The sequence below is a fragment of the Felis catus genome, chromosome D1 (genome assembly GCF_018350175.1).
Source record: "Felis catus isolate Fca126 chromosome D1, F.catus_Fca126_mat1.0, whole genome shotgun sequence".
Lineage (NCBI taxonomy): Eukaryota > Metazoa > Chordata > Mammalia > Carnivora > Felidae > Felis > Felis catus.
The window spans coordinates 89,504,028-89,531,174 of record NC_058377.1 but is presented as its reverse complement, the minus strand read 5'-3'; the positions used below and the strand labels follow the sequence as shown (position 1 = coordinate 89,531,174).

The following is a 27,147-nucleotide window of genomic DNA, read 5'->3' as shown; positions in this document are numbered from 1 at the left end:
CCCACAGCTAGTGTGATGGCCAAAATACATCTCACCACGTCATTCCTCTACCCCCTAGTTTCGTTCTATCACTTCCAGCCCAGTTCCTTATTATATTCCTGGTGAAAGCATCCCTGTCTAGGTTCCCAGACCTCTGCTGAAGCTAAAATATTTTAAAATATTTATTTATTTTGAGGGCAGAGGAGGGGTAGGGAGAATCCCAAGCAGGCTCCACGCTGTCAGCACAGAGCCCGACACGGGGGCTTGATCTCACGAACTATGAGATCATGACCTGAGCTGAAATCAAAACAGATGCGTAACCGACTGAGTCACACAGGTGCCCCTGAAGCTAGAATTCTGCATGTCTACTGGGAGTGAGGGTGAGAAGGTCAAGGCTACGTTCACCACTTGGCTTCTGGACCCATGTATTTTAGCACTAGATATTGGCTCTGGTTCAGACTAAGCACTGTGTCCAATGTTGCCATCCCACAAGGTGTCAGTGAGCTGGCCCTTTATCTGTGGCTTCTCCAGGTCTTACCATCATTCCTTATGGGGCTGGTTTTCTCTGGGTGATGAAGTTCGTGGAAAACTAGCGTATCTTGTGATTTTGAGCCCACTGTGTCATATCTGCGTTGTAGTTAAGTGTGCTCCCTGGTCTGTGACAATGTAACGTACGATATCATGTCAATAAATTGAGCATCTCATCATCTCTCAGATGGTGGTGCCGGTGGAGGCACTGTGGGAAGAGTAGGTGGCGATTCTGGTGAGCAAGAATGACTTTCTCATTCCAAAGGAGAAGTCTGATATCAGCTACTTGCCACGAGGAGGTTGGCTAGTTTCCCCCACGAATGGGACCATATTGAGGGCTCAGAATCAGTCCTGGCTGCTGGCATGTTAGACATTCAAAGTGAGAGCAGATACAATGACAAGGAAGGACTCCGTGTTTGGGGCCCCATGCCTAGTCTCCTCTCCACCCCTGCAGCCATGGCTACCTAGTTCATGGCCCATTCTGTCAACCCCGCAGAGGCCAAGGAGGGAGACTGTGGACGCCAAGTAGATATTTTGTGCCCACTCTCGTAAGTCCATTCATGCACCTCTTCCCCAGATTTCCTTGTTCCTGATCTTATTCGGTGTCTCCACCACCATCCCCCACCATTTAAGGGCTGACAAAATGCCTGATCTATCATCATGGAACACGACACTGCATGACCACAGAACCAAAGAGTACATTTTACTATCAAGCACGTATGAACACATTGGGCTTAAACCAAAGATAGATTGGTCTTCCATGTACCTCGACACCAAGAGACAATCAACTTGGTAAAAAAAAAAAAAATGAGGGAAGGTCCTGGTGAAATGTCAGCTAACAGGCTGGCTCAGGGACACTTTTCAGGGTTGGGACACTGGAGGTGGTATATGGACTGGAGTCTTTTTCCTTCCAGGCCTCAGAACGATGAGCTGAGACATTTGTTACTGACAAGGAGTCAATACTTCCACACAGTAAGCCAAAATACTGCTGGTAGCTTCTGCGTGCTGGGAGAATCTCCTCTACCACTATTTCCGGGGACCATCTCGAAGCGGGGCTGTAACATGCGAGCAGTCCATTCGTGGCTAGAGTCAACACTGTATTAATGCTGCAAGAGCCAGGTCCACATCCTATTGAGTGACTCGAAGGGATGCCAGTTTCAAGTGGTGCTCGGGGCAAAAGAGGGCTCCCTACAGGGGCAGGCAAGCTTCTCCGCCCCTTAGGCTGCATGACGGAGCAGATCCTAGAGTACTAGAGGTATCTGTGGCCAATACTGATGCTGTGAGGTTTCTAACACACTTCCGGAAGAGAGATGGCAGCCAAGACCCCTGGAGTTCTGCAGAAGGCCTAGCGTTGATTCTGGGCTCTCCCAGAGATGAAGTGCCTGACCATGGGACACAGAATTGACGGTATGACCCCAGATGTGCATTATGATCTGAGTTTCATCAGGTCCAAGGAGTCATAGGCCAGGTGGGTACAGCCAGCAGTCATCCACTGTACAATAAAAAGGATACATTCACGATTTGGCCCAACCAAACCCAGACGACACAAGGACATGACATGAACAGGTGGCCCGGACTCCCACGGCACCTACTGCTTTTAAACCAACACGTCTCTCAACAGAGCAACGATAAAGAAGGTCTGTGGCTTTCCTTCCCATGTAAAGAACTGTTTTGGACCTCTGTATTGCTAGGGATAAAGAAAGAAAGAATTTGCCATAGCAGCAGCCCCATATCGAGTGTCGGAGATACCACAAGTGACAGAGCAGCTGTGTGGCAGTTGGGGCTACCACGTGATTCCGTTTACAGGAACCCACCCCCCTTCTCCAAGACGCGTCTGGCTTTTGCAAAGGCTGGAAATGTTCATTGGACAGAGATGTGATGGCAACCGCTATCCCTGTATCCTTTCTTTTTAAAAAAAAATTTTTTTAACGTTTTATTTATTTTTGAGACAGATAGAGACAGAGCATGAACAGGGGAGGGTCAGAGAGAGGGAGACACAGAATCTGAAACAGGCTCCAGGCTCTGAGCTGTCAGCACAGAGCCCGACGCGGGGCTCGAGCTCACGGACCGCGAGATCATGACCTGAGCCGAAGTCGGCCACTTAACCAACTGAGCCACCCAGGCGCCCCTCCTTTCTTTTTTCAAGGGTAACACTGATCTGTAATCCCTCTCAAAATGCTGTATTGCTTAGGATTTACTATGTTGGCCAGGATAAAGGATAGTTTCCACATGGCCCTTCCTATCAAAAGGACTTTTACCCTACCAGCCAGGGAGCCAATACAAAGAATCTGTTAGGGATGTGCATTTCATGTATGCATTGTGGTCCGTTTTCATTGGGAACCAGAGAAATAAACAAGGGGTTGGGTCCTTAGACTTTCCTCCCAGTGCACAGTTACAACAGGTCTCTTTAGGGGAAAGACTGGAGAACCATCTACTATGTATACTTGAAATGGCATCACAGGATCCTTCTTCAGGGGGATCCAATCCCCCCTCCTATGGCTTAAGGGTTTGTGGACGTGACTGGTGGGGACTGAGTCAGGGACAGGTATTTTCCATTGTGGCTGCTGAAATTAGCCTTCTGCTTTCCAGTGCTCCGTACTTTCTCATTATAAAAGCTTGAGAAACACTGGTTCATCTGCCTCACCACTAGGAACACCATGATCTGTTAGCCAATGCCCTGTAGGTCAAGGCACGCTGAATGCCACTCTGGCCTTCCTGTCAATTATAGTAATAATGCCTCTTGCCTCTGATGTTAAGTGCTGCCACGTGGCTTTTGCCATTCCAGAATCCCATTGTTCCTACGGGAATTAGAAAGCCTAGTTCCACGGTAACATCTTCCATTGCCAACTGGCCTTCAAAGATGCCGGTGGACCTCTCACAAGGGAGATCTCTATTGCTCTACTGAGCGAACCATTGTCTGTGTCCTCCATAAGTACAGAGTCAGGTGATAGGTTTTCAGGTCTTACGTGGTAAGTCCATTCTACCATCAGTATTTTCCTGAATCTTTTGTCTCCTTTAATATTCTGCCAAAGCAGTTCCGACATCATTACCTCATTTACTGCAGGTCATTCCCATGTCCAAGTATCAAGGAGCCAAGTTTCTAGGTAACTAGACTGGCTCCAAATACCCTTGTCAAAACTTTGGGTCCCGAGTGATAGGTGTGTGACTTCATATCGTTAGTCCTGTATTCTGCCTCTTCTGCATATCTAATATCCCAAAGATCCACCTGCACATAGGTTTCCTGATCCCTGCTGGTACAACTCAGCCAGTTCGTGGAATTGATTCTGGGTGTAGGTAATTTTCTCCTGGGGTGGGGATGATACTTCCTCATTCAGGCTGTGTGGAGATCTGACCCTGGTTATCAGCCTATGAACAACAAGTTGAGTAGAAGAGGATCTTAAGGAGACCGAGCTTCATTCCGTGAAGCACTTGCTGCAGGTAAGGTCGTGGGTTATTCCGGTATACAGAAAAGGGGAGTCTGTTCTCCTCTGATAAAGGGGATGGGGCTACTTTTTCCAGCCAGGGTAATTCTGAGCAATGTTGAGACTGAAGACTCTCAAGCTCATCCAACCAGGGTTCCCCTCCCCGAGCCCCCGGTGTCTGGTCCTGAACCCCATTCTTTTTCTATCTGGCTCTGGCTTTAACACAGGAAATTTATCATGGCTGCACACTTAGCATACTTTGTGCGACCTGTACAATTCTGAGCCCTTATAATCAGACCCTGGATCTGACGTTTATGCATAGTCTGCCCTTGGGCGGTAGAAGATGAAAACTTTAAGGTTGCCATATAGGCCCTCTGGCTTCCGCAGTGCACCATAAGGTGGCGATGAACCATCCAGAATTTTTCGTTTCTTTTTTAAACTTTCCGATGCCCTCAAAAGCAGTTTCTCGTGCCAGCCTTTATAATTATTATCGCCCCTTATTAATTAAGTTCAGCAGCCACCTGATAATTGAAAACCTCACCTGATCACAATTAACCTCAGGTGACAGCTTTAGTAATTGCAATATCACTCATCAGGGCTTCACTAACCAATAGCAACGGGTGACTTATTACATCCAGTCGGGGGGACACGCCAGCACAAAATCCCCTCCTGAGAGTCTGCTTCTTAAGGGTCACTTCTGGTAACAACTGCCTTAGCCTAATTTTGCTAGAAAATAGAATGTGGTACAAACACTCACGCTCTAACAATTCATTGGGGTGCGCAGTCCCAGGAAAGCGAGAGAGGGAGAAAAACGGGAGAGCGGCGGGCAAGGAGGGAGAGTAATCACGGAGGGTAATTACCGAGCCGGCCTGAGCCTTGCAAAAGCCAAAACCACTTGGTGTCACCGGACAGTGTGAGAAACTGCTGTGATTCTGATCAACCCACCAGGAAAAAGAAGGGCGAACAACGTATCTAGTGTTTCCTTCTTACCGCATATATTCGCTTGGCATTTGTGCAAAGTGGTGCTATACCCTGAGACGTCAGGGTGGTGCTAACTGGCCCCTCCAAACAGCTGACAGGGAAGCCGTAACTTCTATGGGTCCAACTCAGGCAGTGTGTACATGCATCATTGTCCCTGTCCCAGCCAGGGCTGCAAAGGGTTCTCCTCACTCTGGTGGCCACGGTAGCAAAGCCAGTGACCATGTCTTTGCAATCACAGAAGCAGCAGGAGGCGACGCAGACGAGCTCTGGTCAGGAAGCAAGGCGAATGACGGAGGCCTGGAGTGACGGGGGTAAGCCGGATGCAGCAGGTCTGGGGTGCACATAGACTAGGTCAGGCATACCCCGGTTTCTTTCAAAAGGAAATGGGTACTTAGAGCACAATTGAAGCATTAGATGTATTCATCGCTCCAACGTCGTCATTGCCTCAAAAACTTTTCTTTGGGCAGCGAGGATATTTCTCTCTCTTTTAGAAGTAAGTTAGGAGTTCATATTGGTATTTCTAATTAAAATGGAAGATTACAGGGTCTTACTTGGGTTTATACCTGAGTCTGTTGTGCTGAAAATCTTGGTTTGTAATGACATTAAGGAACATGCTTATTTGCTGAAGCTACAGGATGAATGTGGTAGTTTCAAAATAAAAATACTAATCACCCCGCTCCCCGTGTCAGACCATATTAATCTTCAGTTACACGTGGTCCCAATCTCTTCAGTGCTTCTTGCTGACAGAGGAATACACATCCCTGATTTTTTGAACTCAGAGTATGTGACTTTCTTTGGCCAATAAAACCAGATGAAAGAAGAGTGATGGTCACTTCCAGGAGGAGGTTTGAAGAGCCTGAGTATCTTTTCCTTCTGCCTCAATGAGTGGCAAATATTCCACAGATGCTACCGCCCGACTTGGGTCACGGAGGAAAGAGGACACAGATCGGAGGTATAGCTAACATACGATAAACATGTAGTGTGAGGGGAAAAGAAACTTTTATGATTGAAAAGCCACCAAGACTAGGGGTTGTTTATCAGCACAGAAATAATCTAATCTAGGGGGCGCCTGGGTGGCTCGGTCGGTTGGGCGTCCGACTTCGGCTCAGGCCACGATCTCACAGTTTGTGGGTTCGAGCCCCCCGTCGGGCTCTGTGCTGACAGCTCAGATCCTGGAGCCTGCTTCAGATTCTGTGTCTCCCTGTCTCTCTGTTCCTCCCCAACTCATGCTCTGTCTCTCTCTCAAAAATAAATAAACATTAAAAGAATTTTAAAGAAAGAAATAATCGAATCTACATACCACTGAATACATTTTAAGATTTCCTCATGGTTCTTTTTAGTCCTTAGGATAGATCCCATTAAGGATATACTGCCGAAATACAGTTTTCCAGAGTCATTTGCAATAACTCTTCTTCGGGTGCCTACACCACCAAACCAATATACAATTATTACCGTTTCCATTTGCCCAACTTCCATAAATCTTCCCTTCATCTTAATTTTACTTTTAACGACTTTCGTTTTTAAAAATATGTATTTATTGGGGCGCCTGGGCGGCTCAGTCGGTTAAGCATCCGACTTCGGCTCAGGTCATGATCTCGTGGTTCGTGGGTTCCAGCCCACATCGGGCTCACTGCTGTCAGCACAGAGCCCGCTTCGGATCCTCTGTCCCCCTCTCTCTGCCCCTCCCACACTCGAGCACTCTCAAACATAAAAATAAACATTAAAACATTTCTAAAACAGTAGTTATTTCTTTCGAGAGAGAGAGAGAGGGAGAGAGAGAATCCCAAGCAGAGCCCAACACAGAGCTCCATGTTACCAACTGTAAGATCATGGCCTGAGCTGAGATCAGGAGTCAGAGGCTTAACCGACTGAGCCACCCAGGCGCTCCTACTTAATTTTACTTTCGAATTGAAACATTTACACAGCTCCAAAGTCAAAATTTCACAACAAATTCTGTGCAGTTAAGTCTAGGTGCCATCCCTGCCCTCCTATCCGGTTCCTTCTCTCTCCTTATAGGTCCCCATTCTTACTGGTTTTTGGTTTATCCTTCCATTATCACCTATGGATAAGATAAGCAAATATGTTTCTATATTCATATACCCCCTTTCCTACACGAAAGATAGCATATCATAAATACCGTTCTATAACTTGCCTTTCTTAACAATATATCCTGGAAACGATTTCACAGAAGTATATAGAGATCCTTCTTATTTATTTGTACAGTTTTATACTATTCAGTTGTATGAATGCACCACAGGTATTCATGGACATCTGGGTTGTTTCCATTCTTACACTATCACAATTATTGGCAGTGGATATCCTTGTGCTATCTCATTTTATATTTTTACCAGTGTATTTTTTGAGCTAGATCCCAAAAGTGGAATGGCTATGTTAAAAGGTAGGCGAATGTGTAATTTCTCTAGATGGTCCAAATTCTCCTCCAATGGGTTGTATCCTTTTGTATTTCAGCAACGTACGAGAACCTGTTTCTGGGAGTTTTATTAATGGAACATAGTGTCAGGCCTTGGGTTTTTGCCAATCTGATAGGAAGGAAATGATATCTCATATAGTTTTAACTTGCATTTTTCATATTCTGAGCAAGTTGAGCCTCTTCCCGTATATTTAGGGGTCATGCACATCCCTTCCCCCCCTTCCCATTAATATACTCTGCCCATTTTTCTGCAGGGTTCTGGTGCTTTTGTTCTCAATGTTTAGAAGCTCTTTATCTGTTAGGAATATTTATCTTTCATCTATGATATAGTTTCTATTTTAAATGGTAGGATCCCTATATAGGAGAATCTGAGAACATTTAGCAAAATTACTAATGCGTCTTCCCTTTGACCCAGAAACCGCACTATGACAATGGACTTGATGTGTCAAGCTGTTGACCCAGCAGCTGCCTACCTCTGGGCTTTTTGTCATGTAAGAAAAAGAATCCTTTAAGTGACTGTACTCAGTTTCTAAAATTTTATTTTTACTTGATGCTTTCTGACTTGAATATAAAGATCTGTTTTTCAAAATATCAGACTATTGTAAATTGTATTTAAATGTTCTTCCCTGCCCCTAGGCAGGTCAAGAGCATCTATTCTCTCACTCCAATCGCTATTTGTCGTCTATCATTTGTCTCTTTTATTCCATTTTTCCCCCACCACGATGTTACCCCCACCCAGTGACACAACTGTAAGTCAGTAAGTAGTATCTGGTACAAAGTTGAATGTGGCCCCCCCCAACCCCCCGCACACAACCAGGGCTCCCAGGGAAGCAGAAGGGAGAGAGGAATGGTTTCACTGTTTTTTCTCCTTTCTTTCTTTGGAATGAGCCCTCTGTGACTAGCAGGTGGAGGCCTGGTACTCAGGACAGGATGACTGCTCAAGCTCTGTGCGCATGCTCAGGAAGTTGTGACTTGCCTGGGGCACATGGGGAGCCTGGGCCCTGACTGGCCCCCTCTTGGGCCAGCTCAGGGCCTCCTGGGCTGTGTGTCCTCTTTGGCTATTATCCCTTTGGCCACATAAATGGTATATCTGCTCTCCCTGACCTCGGTGGAGATCACGCGATTTCGAGAGTCCGATGCTTTGGGTCAGCTCATGGCTGTGCCTGTCATTTCATATGGAGGAGTCCAGATTTGGCACTAATGTCCATAGACTCTATCCTAGAGAAATAAAAACACTAGTCCATAAGGATTTATATTCTGGGTTATTTATGGCTACACTGTTTGTAGTGGCCAAAAAAAAAAAAAAAAAAAAAGGAAACGACATAAGTGCCTATCAATAGGGCCAATAAATGATGGTACATTCCTACAATGTGGCATTGTGTTGCTCCTAAAAAATGAGTTAGAGCTGGATCTATTGACCTGGAGAGGCGACAGTGATATACGGTCTTTGATAAGCCAATGCAGTGAGACACCGTATGCTCCACTTTTTCTCTGGATCTTCTTTCAATAAGCAAGAAGACTTCCTTGGTTTATGTCTATGTGTGTGTTCATAGTTTTGAATATTTTGCATATGTTGGGCCTCGGTTTCTTCATGTGTTAACGGAGGAGGACACTGGGGCTTCCGTCATACAGCGACAGGGAGGGTCATAGGAGCTGCAGCAGGTGCACAGCAAAACGCGGTAAAAACAGTACCTCCCTGGTAATAAGCATTCGGTGGATCTTTGCTGTTATTATCACTGTGGCTATTTCACTTTACTATTTTTTTAATGTTTATTTATGTTTGAGCTGGGGGGAGGGGCAGAGAGAAGAGGGAGACACAGAATCGGAAGCAGGTTCTGAGCTGTCAGCACAGAGCCCAACGTGGAGCTCGAACTCACGAACTGCGAGATCATGGCCTGAGCCAAAGTCGGACACTTAACCGACTGAGCCACCCAGGCGCCCCTCACTATGGCTATTCTAAAAGAACACGGAGAAAGACGTAGGAGATATTTTCAGGCCGTTAATCCTGGTTACGATGTCAGGGGCGGGGGGAGAAAGTCAGGAGAAAGAGATAAACCGTGATTTTCACAAAGTAGAAATATTATTTATGATCAAAATTAAAGCGAAATTGTGGAAATTAATATCCTAAGTGGTGTCTATGACGTGGTAATGAATAAGAAGCACTATATATGTGTGGGGGCAAAAATAAAAATATTGATTTAATTAGGTGACTGGAGTGCAGGCAATTTTTCTCTTAGATCCTGTGGTTACTTTGATGCGGTTTTTCCTATCAATTATTTGGGAGGAAGGCCTCGTATGGCTCCTGGCACACAGGTGCTCAGTAAATGGTACCTATGGCTAAATTAATTTTATTTTAGTAACTGCTTCCCTCTCAGCTGCCCAGCCTTAGGCTCCCCCCGAAACACCCACGGCTCCTCACGGGGGCCCCTGCGTACCCGCTGATAACTTGTGGTTGCAGAGCTGTTTGGGTCCTGTGCCGTTAAGCAACAGGGAAGCATGATTGAAACTGTTGTTAACAGGGGCGCCTGGGTGGCGCAGTCGGTTAAGCGTCCGACTTCAGCCAGGTCACGATCTCGCGGTCCGTGAGTTCGAGCCCCGCGTCAGGCTCTGGGCTGATGGCTCAGAGCCTGGAGCCTGTTTCTGATTCTGTGTCTCCCTCTCTCTCTGCCCCTCCCCCGTTCATGCTCTGTCTCTCTCTGTCCCAAAAATAAATAAACGTTGAAACTGTTGTTAACAATTGAACTGAAAAGGTAGCACCTGATGCGAAGGCCCCGTACCTCTTGCCGCCTCACCCTACACAGTGACGCGCAAGGGACGTCCTGACTTATTTTCTGACACATCACAGAGCCAATTTCCAGATTGGAGCTGCCACACCAGGGAAGGCTCCCTGGAGAGAAGATCATAAATTCTGATCTCCAATCATCTTCTCCCATTTAACCAGACGCGGCATACCAAGCTCCAGAAGCGTAGGCGAGGAGAGGCGCGGGCGGAGTGTGAGAGCGGGTGGAGGTGAGGGGTGTCACTATGGCCTTGGGACAAGCACCGTGGAGAATGTCACTCGTTCTCTTAATCTCGCTTTCTGGTTTTGCTGGAAATTTAGGCTTGACCATGAAGGCATTCTGTGACTACATTTTTACCTGCCCTCTCAGGGAGGAACGAGGGCATCTGGTTCTCAGAAAACAACTCCACGCCTCATATATTATGGAAGAGTATGTAACGGGAACGGATGACGGACCTGAGGGGATTTCAGGGCTGGAATGTGCTGGATACGCCTTCGGCACTTCCTCAGACCCTCCTGACTTCACCTGCTTTATCAGATTCTGCTGGCTTCACCTGCAACTTGGGCCCCAAGCTGATTGCTCTCTCTTGGTCATCATGCCTCCCTGTAAGTTCCTCCTGAGAGGGATAAAACGCATAACCAGCGTCTCTGGTTCCTCCCATCACTTCCAGACTCAGATACAGCATCACAGCAAAGGGTATAGGATCTGGCTTTCCAAATAATTCTCAAAGGGACCCAAATGATGCCATTCAGACATGTGCTGAGATTAACGCCACATGGGGCAGACTTTGATCGATGGGAAATAAGGGAAGGGAAGGAAACTGGCAGATACATTCCGCCTCATCCCTCTGCTGAACAGACTGCTCCCAGAGACAGTTCCTCCATATAACGTGCCTGGAGACTTCCACGTGGCTGAACAAGTCTCTTGTTGACAACCTGCTTTTCTCAGCTCATCCCGAGACACGGTCGGCTCAGTAATCACCGCCTTGCATTGCTTTGCAATCTGCTCCTTTCCTCCCCTTTTTCCTCACTCTTACTGCCCTCGGTTTATACAGCACAATAAGACTGGCAGCACCTAATCCCTGCTGCAGGCTCCATTCTCTAGGGTAAAGTGGTAAACAGAATAGTGGCCCCAAAAGAGGTCTATGTTCTAATCCCGGGAACCTATGACTGTGTTACCTTTCATAGTAAAATGGATTTGCAAATACGCTTAAGTTAAATGTGTTAAGATGGGGAAATTATCCTGGATTATCCAGGTGAGCCCAATGTGATCACAGGGACCCCTAAGAGAGGGAGGCAGGAGGGTCAAAGTCAGGAGAAGGTGATGTCAGGTTGGAAGCAGAGATTAGAGAGATGTAGCCATGAGCCAAGGAATGCGGGCTAGTCTAGAAGCTAGAAGAGGAAAGGACTGGCCTCCCCTGGAGTCTCCAGAAGGGACCCTAACAACACTTTGTGCCCCATAAGACTCATTTCACACTTCTGACATCTGGAACTGTCGGAGAATAAATCTGTGTTGTTTTAAGCCACTAAATGTGTGGTAATTTGTTATATCAGCCATATGAGACTAATGCAGGAACCTTGGCTAAAACAGCTCTTAAATGCCCTGGTTTCCAGCATGATCCTATTTTGCATGATTAAAGTTGAATGCCATATTGTATTTTTCCTCTCTGAATTCCTTCTGTGAACAAATCCTAATCTCTCCTCCGGCAGATGGATGCCCTGGGTGGGCTGGGGCAGAGATTTATTCTCACAAAGGTAACTGTATACATATGTGTTTATATATACACAATCAACAAAAACAGGAAGACGGGAAGGAAATATTATTAACCATGGCAGCAGGTGACTTACTTCTTGCCTTGAACTTTTGTAGATTTCCCCTCTTATCTCCAACAGACAGACATTTTTCTATTATAGTAAAAAAATCATTTAAAGTGATTAGGTAAGAGACAGTCTAAGGATTTGCACCAGCCTCTGGTACTCTAGAAGTTAGTATAGAGGACAGACTACCATGAGCTGGAACGGTCAGGGTAGGCCTCATGGAGGAGGGAGGAATCAGAGAAAGACCTGGAAGGATGGGTATTGAGGGGTAGAGTAAGAGAAGGAGATATGGTGAAAGCCAAGAAAAGTGTATTTTCCCCAGGTTAATAAATAAACCAATTTGACTTAAAGGGAATGTCTGCAAAGAATGTAATCACAGTACAAAGGAAAAAAATAACGTATGCAGCATTTCCTTTTTGTTGGATATTGTAATAAGTACTCTGCTGGGTTAACTCACTTAATCTTCCCAGAAACCTCATGAGGAAGTTCTGTAATTATCCTAAGTACACAGACGAGGAAATGGAGGAACTGAATGCCACGTAACTCGGCAGCAAGTTGATTGGGTCCAGATTCAAACCCCACAATCACTCAGAGCTCATGTGTGACATGGAGATTGGAGAAGAACCCTTAAGGCCTTGACAGAGCAAATGTATTAACTTTCTATTGCTGCACGTAACAGACTGAATGTTTGTATCTGTGTATCCACAGCTCATAGGTTGAAACCCAGTCCCGCGTGTGATGGCATTTGGTGATGAGGCCTTTGGGAGCCCTCACGAATGGGACCAGCGCCCCATAAAAAGAGATGGCAGAGAGACGATCTCTCTCTCCACCACGTGAGGTCACAGCAAGAAGGTGGCCATCTGCAAACCAGGAGGGGGGGCGGTCATCACCAGGACGTGACCATGCTGGCACCCTGATCTTGGACTCCCCACCTTCCAAAACCATGGGAAATAAATTCCTGTCGTTTAAGCCACCCATGCTGTGGTACTTTGTTAAAGCAGCCTCACCCAAGACCTTGCATACCGAATTACTAAACATTTAGCAGATTGAAATGATACCCATTTAGTCGGAGATTCAAGTAGGGTCAACTGGGGTTTCTGTTCAGGGTCTCGCAAGGCCCAACTCACGGTTTGGGCCAGGCAGGGCTCTCCTCCGGAGGCTCTGGGGACAAATCAGCGTCCAAGCTCCGTCAGGTTGCTGGCTGCATGCGGTTCCTGTGGCTGCGGGCCGAGGTTCTGCCCCCTCGCTGCCTGTGGCCTCCTTCTCTTCTGCCAGCGGCTGGAGAAAACGCTCTGCCCCAAGGCGCGCGTCTAAATGAGGCCCAGCTGCATAATCTCCCTTTTGCTGTTTTGTGATTTTGGGAAGGCAGCCCATCCTCCTGACCGGCTTCCCTGGCGGGAGGTGTCCCAGCGGGATGCACTTAGCTGGGGTGGGTTTTGGAAGGATGTCAGGGCACAGCTGGGACTGAGGCGTGGACGGCGTGCAGACTGGAGACCAGAGCGCAGTCACGGGGCCGGACGGCGAAGGCCCAGGTTAGGGCAGGCGCGGGGGAAGACAGACCGGAGAGAAATGGGGACGGTGAATCACCCTGTAGCACTTGCGACCTTTTCGAACACCTCCGCGGCTCTTATGTCACATGAGCCTCATGACGCACCTGTGGGGAAGAAGGAAGGCATGATTCTCTCCATTTGACAAATGAAGAAACTGGCGAATCTCTGTGCTTCAAAGGTCAGCCTCTGGGTCCCTGGTCCTGGCTGCCTGACTCAGGCCCCCTGTTCCTCTGGAGTTCAGGAACAGGAATTTGGGCCTTGCTATCAGGTGCCATCGGGTTCCTGCCATTGTGTCCTCCTTGGGCCCGCGGGCAGTTCCTTCCCAAGGGAAACATCTTAGGGGAATCTGATTGGCAGGCACAGGGTGAAGATAGGGGACATTCCTTTCATGCTCCGGACCCCCCAGCATTCTTAGGGAGGCTGTGAAGGGGGCCGAAGTGCGGGAAGGAAGGGGATGGGCCGCAGAGACAGGCTTTCTCACCCCTGTTAGGGGGAAAGGAGATGCGGGAGAGAGACTTTTTTATTTTTGTTTTTATTTTACGTTGTCACCTTAAGAAGGGAACGACAGGGGACAGGGAGGGTGGAGGGAATGTGGAGACAGAGTGAACGACACCTACTGACTGTAAGTGACACAAGTCTACCGAGGGAAAATGTGGCATTCCAGAGGAGCAGGAAGGGGGAAAAAAGTCACTCGTATTCCCACCAGGTTAGAAATAACACCCTTTAAGATTTTGGAGCCAGAGAGAGAGTCCAAGTTTTGCATGTGGATATGTATGTCCTATATATGTACCTACTGTTCTAGAAATCTGCTTTTGTGGTTGATCAATACCTATGATGGCTGTATGGGATGGGTCTCCAAGCAGATTCTTGCAGGGGCTGTGCCCCCTCCCCCCCATAAGCAGCGGTCAGGCACGAGCAAGTCCTCTCTCCCCCTCTCTCCAGGAAAGCCGTCCACTTAGCTGGCCCTGGACAGCCTATTCTTCAGACACAAATCACTTCCAAAAAAAAAAAAAAAAAAAATCACTCCATTAAGAAATTCAGCCCAGTCATCTCAGGTCTCAAATGCTTCCATTTTCTCCAGTCCGTCTGAAAAGGAGAGACACAGAAAGGAGAATTTTAAACGGCACATATTGATTGGCTTGGCTCACCAAAAGAAGGCACTTTACCAGCTTTTCAAATTACAATTTATTCAATAGCGAAAAAGTAACTCAATTTGAGAAAGAGCTCTGACACCCCGTAGGAGTTGCTTTCTCTCCACTTAAATTATATCATGATCATTGTTCACTCATCATTCGCTGGAAACCACTGGGCAAAGCACAGCTCCTGGCACCTAGGAGACAATCAATAAAGACGGTTGGATTAATGAGACTCTAACTGGCAGGGAAGTTCAAAGTCTAGAGACTTAGGAAATTCAATGTGGGGTGAAATGGGTTGAACGTGCAAGGTTTATCCTCTTTGGTCCCTATTGGGAAGATCGCAAGGTTTAGAATCAACCTGACCTAGGTTCAAATCCTGCCCCCTTTACTTCGGTGAATACTTCATATCTGTGGACCTCAGTGTCCTTGTCAACAAGAGAAGAGACATCGTTCCTGGATGTTTGTTGTGAGGTTTCAAAGAGATGCTCTCCATCAAATGCATCTCCAGGACCAGAAGAAAGAAGGTGCCTCTAGATATTGTTCTGCTGGAGATGAGGGTTTGATTTCCCAAAGGGGAGGCAGCTATATCTTGAATCCACTAAAATAATCATTGAATAAAAAAAAAAAGTTGGTTCATCTCTCTCTCTCTCTCTCTCTCTCTCTCTCTCTCTCTCTCCTTTTTCCTTTGTTCCTTTGTTTTATTTCTTTATACCAGAGGGAAGGTGGGGGGGGGGAGAGGGGGGGAATGGGTGAAATAGGTGAAGGGAATTAAGAATGCACTTATGATGAACACTGTGCAATATATAGAATTGTTGAATCATTATATTGGACACCTGAAATTGGTATTACACTGTACGTTAACTGCACTGAAATGAAAATTAAAAGCTTAAAAAAACAAACAAACAACAGTTGGTTCTCTTTACTTCCCAGTTCCTCCTCCTTGCCTGTAATTCCAGAAGCTGCCACCAGAGCTAGAGAAATGGGTCAAGTCAGAATTGCAGTGAACTACACTGGGCCCTCCTTTTAAAGAGTACAGGGCTTTTCTGTGCATTATCTCCCCCATTTTTCTGTCTTCAAATGATCTGAATGTCTTTACCTATAATAAAAGGATCCATTTGCAGGGGCGCCTGGGTGGCTCGGTTAAGCATCCAACTTCGGCTCAGGTCATGATCTTGAAGTTTGTGAGTTTGAGCCCCGTGTCAGGTTCTGTGCTGACGGCCCAGAGCCTGGAGCCTGCTTAGGATTCTCTGTCTCCCTCTCTCTCTCTGCCCCTCCCTGCTCTCTCTCTCTCAAAAATAAATAAACATTAAAAATATTTTTTTTTGAAAAGGATCCATTTGCATATCAGCTTCTCAATTACAGATCTTGCTTGACTTAACAATGGGGTTAGTCCCAATACACCCATTGTGAGTTGAAAATATCATAAGTCAACAATGCACATAATTCACCTTACCTACCAAACAGCCTAGCTTAGCCCAGCCCACCTTAAATGTGCTCAGAACACTTACATTAGCCCACAGTTGGTTGTCAGCATATCATTGCTGACCCTCGCGATCGCGGGGCTGACTGGGAGTGGTGGCTGCCCTGCCCATCGGCCCCAGAGAGGACCATACACTTACTACTAGCCAGGGAAAAGATCGAAATTCAAAGTACAGTTTCTACCAAATGCATATTACTTTCACACCATCATCAGTTTGAAAAATCTTGTGTTGGGATACAGGAGTGCTAATGCATAGGGGCACTTGTTCCCTAATGTTTATAGCAGCACTTTCAACAATAGCCAAATTATGGAAAGAGCCTAAATGTCCATCAACTGATGAATGGATAAAGAAGATGTGGTTTATATATACAATGGAATACTACTTGGCAATGAGAAAGAATGAAATCTGGCCATTTGCAGCAATGTGGATGGAGCTGGAAGTCTTATGCTGAGTGAAATAAGTCAGTCCGAGAAGGACAGATCTCGTATGTTTTCACTCATATGTGGATCTTGAGAAACTTAACAGACCATGAGGGAAGGGAAGGGGAAAAAAAATAGTTACAAACAGAGAGGGAGGGAGGCAAACCACAAGAGGCTATTAAATACAGAGAACAAACTGAGAGTGGTTGGGGGGGTGGGGTTGGAGAGAGGGAAAGTGGGTGATGGGCATGGAGGAGGGCACTTGTTGGGATGAGCACTGGGTATTGTATGTAAGCCAATTTGACAATAAGTTATATTGAAAAGAAAAAGAAAAAAATCTTGTGTTGAATCATGGTCAGCCAGGGGCCATCTGCACTTCACTGTCAAAGTCGTAGGCTGGTTGGTTGCAGGTGATAAAGAAGAGAGTAGGGAGAAAATCTTTGCAAGTTTCTAGGTTCCTGCATTTGGGATCAGTTGCTGACAGCCTGGGAGAGACTTTCTGCTAAATGTTCTAGGATGCTTATTGAGCTTCTGGAAGATAAGCGGTTAACTCTTAGGTCAAATATTGGAATTAAGAACAAAGGTCATGGTGACCTGAAAAACGATTTTCTTTCTTACTTGCATAGGACTTTCATTTTTAATTTCTTTTTATTCAATTAATTTCATGCTATTTCATTTCTTTCATTTATTCATTTCTTTCATTTCATTTTCCTCCAAACATTTATTGGTGCAATATTGTGAGTAGCATTGCTGCAGCTAGGCCCTGGGGATTTTTCTGGGAACAAAACAAATGAAGCCTTTGCCTCTTGGAGTTGAGATTGTGCTGGGGGAGACAGACAGTTGAACAATAAACATAAGATAATGGCAGGCAGTAATAAATGTTCCAAAGGAAAAAAAAAAAAAAGCAAAGTAACAAGCTAGACTGTCATGGAGGCAATATCTGGGCAAAGTAACCGAGTACAAAGGCAGAGTAAGCCTTTGTAGATATCTGGGGGTGAAGGAATGTTCCAGGCAAAGAAGTAGACAGTGCAAAGGCCTGAAGTCAGGGGCATGTGTTGTGGCGATGAGAGCTAGGAGGCCAGTGTGACCAGAGTGCGCTGAGCACAGGGGAGAGCAGAGGGACATAAAGTTGGAGACGTGGCCCAGATCGCACGGACCCTTAGAGGATGTAGTATCGACCTGGGATTCTATGCCAAGTTTGGGAAATTGTTAAAAGGTGTTATAAGCGGGATGACTTATATCCTCCCCCCTCCAATTAATACCTTGAAGCCCTAACTGCCCGTACCTCATAATATGACTGTATCCGGAGACGGATTTTGAAGACGATGAAACTGCAGTGAGGCCATTACCGTGAGCCCTAATCTAGGATGACTGATGTCCGTATACGAAGAGGAAATTTGGACGCAGAGAGAGATACCAAAGACGCATGGGGATAGAGAAAAGACCACGTGAGGACCACAAGTCGAGGAGAGAGGCTTAAGAAGAAACCCAAACTGCCAACACCCCGATCGTGGACTTCCAGCCTCCACGACTGTGAGGGAAGAAATCTATTGTGTGTGCCAGGCAGTCTGTGGTATTCCGTTACGGCAGCTCTTAAACACAAAGGGTATCAAAGCACAGACTGCCATCATCTGGCTTTAATTTTCAAACGATCACGCCAGCTGCTGTGAAAAAAGGGCCATGGTGGGGAAGAGTGGAGGCAAGGAGGCCAGCTAAGAGGCTGCTGCAGTGACCCAGGTAAAATGGGGCTGTGGGCTGGACTGCACCAGTAGGAAAAGAGGTGATGAGAAGTCCCGAATCCAGACAAACCTTGCAGGAAGAGCTAACGGGATTTGTGGGAAAGAGGAAATGGACATGCTGGCCAAGTCAGGCTTGTTCAGGATGTCCACTCAGGCACTGACCAAAAGCATCCAATCCCTTGTCCCCCCAAGAGGTTCTGGGTACTGTGACAAGATCTTAGAAAAAAAAAGTCCTAAGATTTTACAGCCAAACTGATCTTACAAGGAACAAAAGGCAGAGGCTACTGAAGGAAAGGAGATCCTAGGATAGTTCTAGGGTCAGAATGCTTGGATTTAAATCCCGGATCCACTTCTTACTGTGTGACTAAGGGCAAGTTATTGAAACATTCTAAATGTCAGTTTCTTCATCCATGCAATGAAGACGACAATATCCACCTCGTGGGCCTGTTGTATGAATTGGTGTATTTATGTAAAGCTCTCAGCATAGATTTGTCCTATAGTAAATGGTATGTATTGGTTAGCTCTTGCTGTGTAACAACCCCCCCCCAACAACTCAGTGGCTTATACAAGAAGCATGTATTATTGGTCATGAATATGCATGTCAGTCATTTTTTTAAGGGGACCAAGAAGGACCAAGGACATGAGATCTGTTTCCAAAGGACCTGTGAACTAGGCAAACAGTGGAAACACACACACAAAGCTCACAAATCTTCGCACAGGTTGTAGGAGCTTGTAACGATGCACTGGGACTGGCTGGGAGACACGAGTTCTGGTCCAGTTGTGGGATTTGGGGCAAGATCCTTCCCTCACTGTGCCTCAGTTTCCATTTATAAGGGAAGGAGCTGGATCAGACAATCTTGAGAATTTCCTCCAGATAGGGATTCCCTTGAATGGATGTAATACTACCTGCCTACCCGTGGCTTGAACAAATGGGAGTGGTATTATGCAAACGTGGAGCTAAGCAGTCCAGGACTCAGTGATACCTGCTGTCTCCCTGCTCTGGCACCCTTAGAGGGCTGGCTTGTCATCTCAGTCCCAAGGCAGTCACTGTGCCTCCAAATATCGCACCTTTGTTCTAGGTAGGTAAAAGGAAAGGGGCAGAAAGAGAGCAAAGGTTCATACCCACAGAGTCTATTTGTAAGAAAATCAAAGACTTCCCTGTGAGCCCCATCCTGATGATTTATGCTTGTCTTTTTATTTTTTATTTATTAAATTTTTTTACATTAATTTATTATTTTGAGAGAGAGAGCAAGTGCACAAGCAGGGGAAGGGCAGAGAGAAGCAGAGACAGCATCCGAAGCAGGCCCTGTACCATTAACACAGAGCCTGATGCAGAGCTCGAACTCACAAACTGTGAGCGCATGACCTGAGCTGAGATCAAGAGTCAGCTTCATGGGGCACCTGGGTGGCTCAGTCCGTGAAGCGTCCGAATCTGGCCCAGGTCACGATCTCGCCGTTCCCAAGTTCAAGCCCCGCGTCAGGCTCTGTGCTGACAGCTCAGAGCCTGGAGCCTGTTTCAGATTCTGTGTCTCCCTCTCTCTCTCTGTCCCTCCCCCACTCATGCTCTGTCTGTATCTCTCAAAAATAAATAACCATTAAAAAAAAAAAGAATCAAACTTAACCAACTGTGCCACCCTATGCTTGTCTTTTTAACCAGAGCTGTTCTCCATAGCTGCCCAAGTAGAAGGTAGCTACAAGTTCTGAACAGGAGTTGGGTCAGTAAATCATGCTGCTGGCTGCAAACACTAACTACACATTCATAGAGTCCCATGGGAGCACCCTTGGGTCCTCAGACCCACAGGGAACTCTGGCCAGTCAGAGTTGTCCCCCTGGTAACATTTCCCATATGATTTCATGGGACTATAAATTCTTTTTTTTTTAATTTTTTTTTTTAACATTTATTTATTTTTGAGACAGAGAGAGACAGAGCATGAACGGGGGAGGGGCAGAGAGAGAGGGAGACAGAATCGGAAGCAGGCTCCAGGCTCTCAGCCATCAGCCCAGAGCCCGACGTGGGGCTCGAACTCACGGACCGTGAGATTGTGACCTGAGCTGAAGTCGGACGCTTAACCAACTGAGCCACCCAGGCGCCCCAATATAAATTCTAAAAAAGACAAGGACACTGCTTGCTCGTTCTCACCCGGATCTTCAGAACCTGGTCCAGGGCCTGGCCCATCAGAGTTGCATGGCAAACATTTGTGAATGAACAAATCGCCCATCAGTGTGTATGGATTTCAATGGACGGGGCACTCGGGGAATGAGGGATCTGGATAATTGGATTTTCTGGCAGCCTGAGGCTGAAGCAGAAAAGCTTATGATTTCAAATTAATTCCAGCAACACTGAGTGCCTTCCGCATCCATAGCTCCAAGGTAAAAACACACGTGCTGTGTATGTGTAATGGTCGGGGTCTCAGCAAGAAAGACGGCGCCGTCAGGGTGAGGGTGGGGCTTGAGGAGGCTCCACTCACACAGGCGTGACAGGCTTAAGGGAAACCAACAAAGGGTGCCGGAGTCCCCCTTGGGCCAGCAGTGCTGGGGAGCCCTGCCGTCCCTGGGGGGCACAGGGGAAGGGGAGGGAGTGGATCCCCCACAAGATGAGAGCCAGAGCAGGAGCTGGAGCTACAGCAGATGTCCTGGCAGGCACCGTGGCCTCACACAGGGGAGCCCCACCCCCTGGCCACTGTGCACAGAGAGAATGAGCACTCTGCCTCTGCTTCCTTCCCCCCCACCCCCCCCCCCACCCCCACTGCTCACCTGCTGGTGCATTTCATCCCAAACCCTCCTGGGAACCAGAGGAGGGGGGAGCCTACTGCGGTCAAACCCCAGGGGGGCACAAAGCAGGGAGGGGAAGGGTTGGGGGAGGGTTGCGTTGGGGGCAGGTGGACATTAGCGTCTACTTCTGCATAGTAGAACAGAGGCCTGGAGTAGTTCAGTCCTTTGTCCATGTTCACATGGCTTGGGAACGGCCAAGCCAGGACTAGTGCTCAGACCATCTGACTCCCATTCCAGTGCTCGTTCCCAGCTCCTCGCCACCTCCTACCGCAGCCTACTTGAGAGACAGCCTGCTCATTCCTTTTGCTTCTGGATTCTTCTCGGGAGTGAGGAGACCTGGGTGGAAAGCACTGCCTTTCTGGGCAGGAGAATGAATTCTGCAAAACGTAGATTGGAAGTTGGCTGGGGGTATTCTGTTTAAGCCTTTTTAAGAGTGGAAAGAAAATTAGGTCTGCAGTCAGCAGGGCTGAGTACTAGGTGGGCCCCCACTGACAACGGGTATTATTTATTGAGCCTCTGTTATGTGCCAGGCACTGTCCTAAATGCTTCACACACATCATAACCCTCAAAGGAAGGTATTATTATTTCCATTTGCCTGGCTCCAAAACAGAAGCATGGAGAGGTTAAATTACTTGTGCAAGGTAGAGCTAGGATTCAAAATCAAGCCTGGATACAAAGGCCAAGATCCTACTTTTACTCTCATGGTTGCCCTTCAGAGGACTGCAAGCTGATTTTGACCCATTTGGACCCCGAAATTTTGTAAAAAAAAAAAAAAATGAAATCAGTGGCCAACAGCTTAAAATTGTGTGCCATTTCACATAAAAACCCGAATTTCCGACTTCTATCAAAAAATGGGAAGATTGGAAACCCTGGGCCCGTATTCTCATACGGCAACAATCGACTAACGCTGAGTGACAGCTACCTCCTTTAAATGGGAGATCTGCTCTCATTTTGCCCTAGTCCTCACCACTCCCTACTGTCCAACACTGAGGCTGCAAATCCGTTGCCATTCCTCATCTGCTTTCCCATAGGTTCTCTTACACCCAGGCCACTCCATTTATTTACATTGCCAGCTTGGCTGCAGTAGGTGTTTGGTTGTGCCCACATCACTGGTACAAGATGATCTACTGGGGTGACAGAAGCAAACATTTGACCTTCTGTTAATGTGTCTGATCTCATTCGTGCTTTTTTTTTCTTTTTAAAGTTTTCTATTTTTCAAGTTAATTTATTTTAATTTTTTAGTTTTTATTTTGAGAGAGAGAGAGAGAGTGAGAGCAGGGGTGAGGAGTAGCGGGGGAGAGAGAGAAAGAGAGAGAGATCGACAGAGAGAAAGAGAATCTTAGGCAGATTCCATGCTTAGCGCAGAGCCTGACACAGGGCTTGATCCCATGACCTGGAATCACGACCTGGGCCAAAACCAAGCAGTGAATGCTCAACCGACTGAGCCACCCAGGCGCCCCCTGATCCCGTGTGCTCTTAATGTTTATTTTCATGTTTTATTGTATATTTAATATATTAATACAACAGTCACGACTGTATTTTATAAATGAATTTTATGCATGTGTCTTGGAGCTATTGCTCAGCATATTTTCCTGATAGGGCTCTGAGATAGAAACGTTTGAAGACCACTGCTCTTAATCCCTGCTTGTATGGTAGTTATGAGACACTGTAGAAATCCCTTTGATGTTCTAGGCCTAGATTTTTTTTTCCATCTGGAAAACGGGGATATTGATACTGCCTACCTTGAAGAGTTGTTGCAAAATTCTAAACGCCCAGCAAAATGTAAAGTGCTGAGCCATAAAAGCAGAAGGTCACCCTGGGAGACGTAACTTGGCACAGCCAGCCATGTGGTGGCCACTCCTCTTATTTTAATGTCAACCTGGAAGGGGGACCGGAAGCTTCCCTGTGGGGTGTTGAGTCGTAAAGCCTGGGCTGCTGGCTGACCTGGTCCAACCCCCTGCACAGCAACAAGGATTGATTTCCACGTTCATTAGTGGGTTGATGCACCCCGGAGGAAGACAACCGCTCTGCTCTCATTAAAGAGAAGCAGCCGGCCCATTTCTGTTCACCTTCCCCTCACCTCCAGCCTCCACCCGATATCCCAGAAAGACTTCTTCTCATTTCCTTCAACCCCGATGGTCTCCCCTGTCCCTGGGTTCATTCTCACTTGGGGAGAGTATAGATTTAAAGGTGGATTCAGGGCGCCTGGGTGGCGCAGTCGGTTAAGCGTCCGACTTCAGCCAGGTCACGATCTCGCGGTCCGTGAGTTCGAGCCCTGCGTCGGGCTCTGGGCTGATGGCTCAGAGCCTGGAGCCTGTTTCCGATTCTGTGTCTCCCTCTCTCTCTGCCCCTCCCCCGTTCATGCTCTGTCTCTGTCTCAAAAATAAAATAAAAACGTTGAAAAAAAATTTAAAAAAAAAAAAAAAGGTGGATTCAGACACACAGGTGGGGGTGTCAGCACAGTTAAAGCTCCCTCCCACCAGAAGGGGAGAGATGAACTTGAGATCAGGCACTTCAAAGCTTCTTGAGGGCATCTCTGCCGGAGATGGGGCCTAGGCCTCCTGGGGGTGGGCCCTTTGGTGGACTTAGGGGGTTAGACCGTGAACATTGAGTGAGTCTGTGGGACACTCGCTCCTTTCCTTCCAACGCCAAGGATGAGTGTACAATTGTTCAAATCCCCAAAGTACGGAGAGAGAATGTTAGCTAGGACCACAGCCTACTAAGTAGTGGAGTATGGATGATCAAATGTCCTGCTTTGCCTGGGACTGAGAGGTTTCCTGGGATATGGGACTTTCAGTGCTAAAACTGGGACAGTTTAGGGCAAACAGAAAAGGTTGGATTGCTCAGATGGAGCCAGAATTCAAACCTTTACAATCTGTCTCTGAAGCCCACATGCTAACCCACTCCTCTGCAGTGCCTTGAGTAAGGACAGAGAGAGCCACCAGGGGTATGTGCAGTGTGGCAGGCAGTGAACCCCCGGAGGAAGAAAGAGAAGGAGCCTCATTTATAGGGACCAGCTCTCTGTGTTATTTTTCTGAGTGTGGCAGGAGACAGTAGAGAAAGTGGCTCTCTACCCACCTTGTTTGCAAAATGAGATTCCAGTAGAGAAAGGGCCAGAGCGTGTGCAGATCCTATGAGCTCCTGTTCGTAGAACATCTTTCCATTTATAACTTGAGACCAAACGCTGGTGAGGTAGGTTTTCATAGATGAGGAAATCAGAGCTTTGAGAGGCTCAGAAATGTGCTCAAAGCTCACCTTAGTCCTTTGCTCTGCTGCTAAAAAAAAAAAATCCATAGGCCAGGAAGCTTATAAACAGTTGAAATTCATTGCTCACAGATCTGAAGGCTGGAAGTCCAAGATCAGGATGCCTGCTTGGTTGGATGAGGGGCCCCTTCTGGTTGCAGACCTCTCACCATATCCTCATATGACAGAACGGGCTAGGGAGAGAGAGACGTGGGATCTCCTTTATGAGGGTGCCAATCCCGCCTTCACAAAGCCTCCACCTTCATGACCGAATCCCTTCCCAAAGGTCCCACTTACTAAAACCATCCCTTTTGGGGGTTACGATTTCAACATTTGAATTCTGGGGGACACAAAGATTCAGACTGTGGCATCCAAGCGAAGAGAGGGCCCTAAGTCATGGAGAATTATGAGAGATCTCTTTATGAGCACTAAGCCATTCACGAGGGCTCTACCCTAGTGGCAGAAGGAATAGATAACCCTCTGTTGAAAGTGGTAGAGTTCGCACTTGACCTTAGGTCTTTTTGCCCCCAGTGCCCGTGGTTTCAACCATTAGGCAATACTGTCTCTCCAGGAGGATTTCTTAAAACATAGAATCATTTCCTATTATTATTTTTTTTTATGTTTTTTACATTTATTTATTTTTGAGAGAGAGACAGAGCACAAGTGGGGGAGGAGCAGAGGGAGAAGGAGACACAGAATCTGAAGTGGGGGAGGAGCAGAGGGAGAAGGAGACACAGAATCTGAAGCAGGCTTCAGCCTCTGAGCTGTCAGCACAGAGCCTAATGTGGGGCTCGAACCCACAAACCGTGAGATCGTGACCTGAGCTGAAGTCGGGCGCCCAACCGACTGAGCCATCTGGGTGTCCCTCATTTCCTATTATTGTTATAACTCAAAGCTGGCAGGGGAGGAAAGTAGGTGGGTGAGAGCTCTGTTCAATCTTTCTGTGCCTTTTGAGTATATTCTTGACTTTCTGCTATTGGCTGCTGGTGTTAAGGCAGGGAGAGTGAGCCAAATTTCGGTGTCTCATATTTCCTTGTTACTAACATCTGGTCAGAAAAGGTCAAAGTTGTTAAATGCAACACGGTCTTGGAGGTGTCTATGGATTTTATTACCCCCCCATCCTGCACCCCCACTTCTCGAGCCTTGTCTGAGCCTTTTCGGGTGTGTGTGTTGGGGGTGGGGGTGTTACCACACATGTGCACACCCTGGGTTTAATTTATCAGTGTTACAGACTGTAAAAAAGTTAGGCTTTGTAACACTGCCTACGGTCAAGAGCCAAAATTAAAGTGTTATTTAAAATACATGAGAGAGACTGATAAGTCATAGCTTTGAAAAGTATGATACCACCTTGACTGTAAAAAACTACCTCCTTGGGAGATCCAGTCCAAAGAAAAGTTTTCCTCTAGGTCCTGTTAATACGTGAAGCTCCTATCACAAATCTGAGCAGAAGTCAATTCAACATTGAGTGAACGTCTCCTATGTGTCAGGCTCTGTGCTAGGTGCTGTGAGGATAGAAAGATGACATTGACTAGGATCTTTCCCTCATCCAGTCCCCAGGTCATTGAAGGAGACATTATTATACTCCAGGGTAGAAACAAAGAAAGGGACAGTATTCAGTCAGGGGCAATGGCCTGAGCAAAGATCTAGAGGGTGAAAACTAATTACACTTGGGACAGGGAAAGAGCCTCTTTGGCTCACAGTGCACTGAGGGAACAAAGACACAGAAAATGCAGGTCCCTGCGGGAAGGAACACCCCCCTGACGTCAGACCTCATTCCTGAAGATATGGAGATGCATATATAAGCCGGAAATAGGCCTCAGGAGAACCTGATGGTCAACCGTAAGAGTTAAATGTTGATAAATCAAAACCCAAAGAATGACACAAACTCGGGGAATTGCCAAACCTAGGGCACAGATGAAGCGGTCAGAAGTTCAGCTGCGGGAGCGCGCTGCACGGGCTGGAGGAGATGTAGCATGCTTCGCAGGCAGAACGGGAATTCAACCTAGAGGTGGCCTTTGGAGAATGGAAAGAATTTCCTTGTCGGGAGAGGACGGCCAGGGGCATTCTGAGCAGAGGGAGTTTCAGGAAGAAGGGTGGGGTGGAGGGAAGGAGGTATACCTGGGGTGTGTGAGTTCCCTGGTTAGACTAGTGCAGAAGGGTCTGCTCTAACTCCCCCCACCCCTGGGCAAGTGATCGACGGGGTGATGAAGGGTGACCAGGTGTTGGGGGCAGATAGCTCTGGGCTGGGTTGAACTCTGATTTCACTCTAACTGGTTGAACTCTAACGCCTTAACTGATTTTAAGTCACCTCTCTGTACCTCCCTTAGCCCTCATTTGTAGAAAGGCCTGACCAGATTTCCTTTGCAGGGCTGCTGTGAAGGTTAGAACTTTGCGTGCGCTAGAGCGCTCTGTGGGCAAGTCATAGCGAGTCCCAAGTCACCTGGCCTTCTACTTTGCATGCCCTACGTCTGCTTCCCTCTCAGGAGAAAGGATCACACTCACCCATTGCTTGCGGCAAGAAAAGAAGACAGCGGCTTTCTTGTATGCGTAAGGAAATCTCCCAGAAGCCCCTGCAGGTCACGTGCTCATTCTGAGTCACTCACTGACAGAGGGGGTGGGGCTTCCCTTATGGCCAATCGGGCTGGGCAGTGAGCCGGGAGGCGAGGGCGCTTCCAGTCCCGGAAGGGGCGGTGCCCGCTGCACTTCCGGGAGCAGCCGCATAGCTGCCGTGGGGTGCGGGACCGCAAGTGCCCCGTTTGGTGACAGTTTGCAGAATGCGGGCACAGGTGGCAGAGGAGGCCACGCAGATCACAGGGCTCAAGATCCCTTTCCTTGATGTTGTCTGGGTCACTAAACTTGGAAATAAAAG

At 47.2% G+C, this 27,147-nt stretch overlaps 2 long non-coding RNA genes across 4 annotated transcripts; one reads left to right on the top strand and one right to left on the bottom strand.

Annotated features, from left to right (window-relative positions):
- The first annotated feature begins 3,240 nt into the window (after nucleotides 1-3,240).
- On the top strand, nucleotides 3,241-12,911 carry LOC109492097. 2 transcript variants are annotated; one of them, XR_002145837.3, is made up of 5 exons: nucleotides 3,241-3,476; nucleotides 3,843-3,945; nucleotides 5,149-5,221; nucleotides 10,442-10,726; nucleotides 12,647-12,911. It is a non-coding gene; the product is annotated as an uncharacterized LOC109492097 (long non-coding RNA). The 2 variants fall into 2 exon arrangements; XR_002145838.3 differs by having other exon boundaries at nucleotides 3,248-3,476; nucleotides 10,491-10,726.
- Nucleotides 12,909-26,890, bottom strand: LOC123380573. Of its 2 annotated transcripts, none has more exons than XR_006586531.1 (4): nucleotides 26,781-26,890; nucleotides 24,114-24,472; nucleotides 14,318-14,574; nucleotides 12,909-13,592 (listed from the first exon to the last, which is right to left on the bottom strand). It is a non-coding gene; the product is annotated as an uncharacterized LOC123380573 (long non-coding RNA). The 2 variants fall into 2 exon arrangements; XR_006586532.1 differs by lacking the exon at nucleotides 26,781-26,890 and adding an exon at nucleotides 26,182-26,767.
- Between the last annotated feature and the right edge of the window lie 257 nt (nucleotides 26,891-27,147).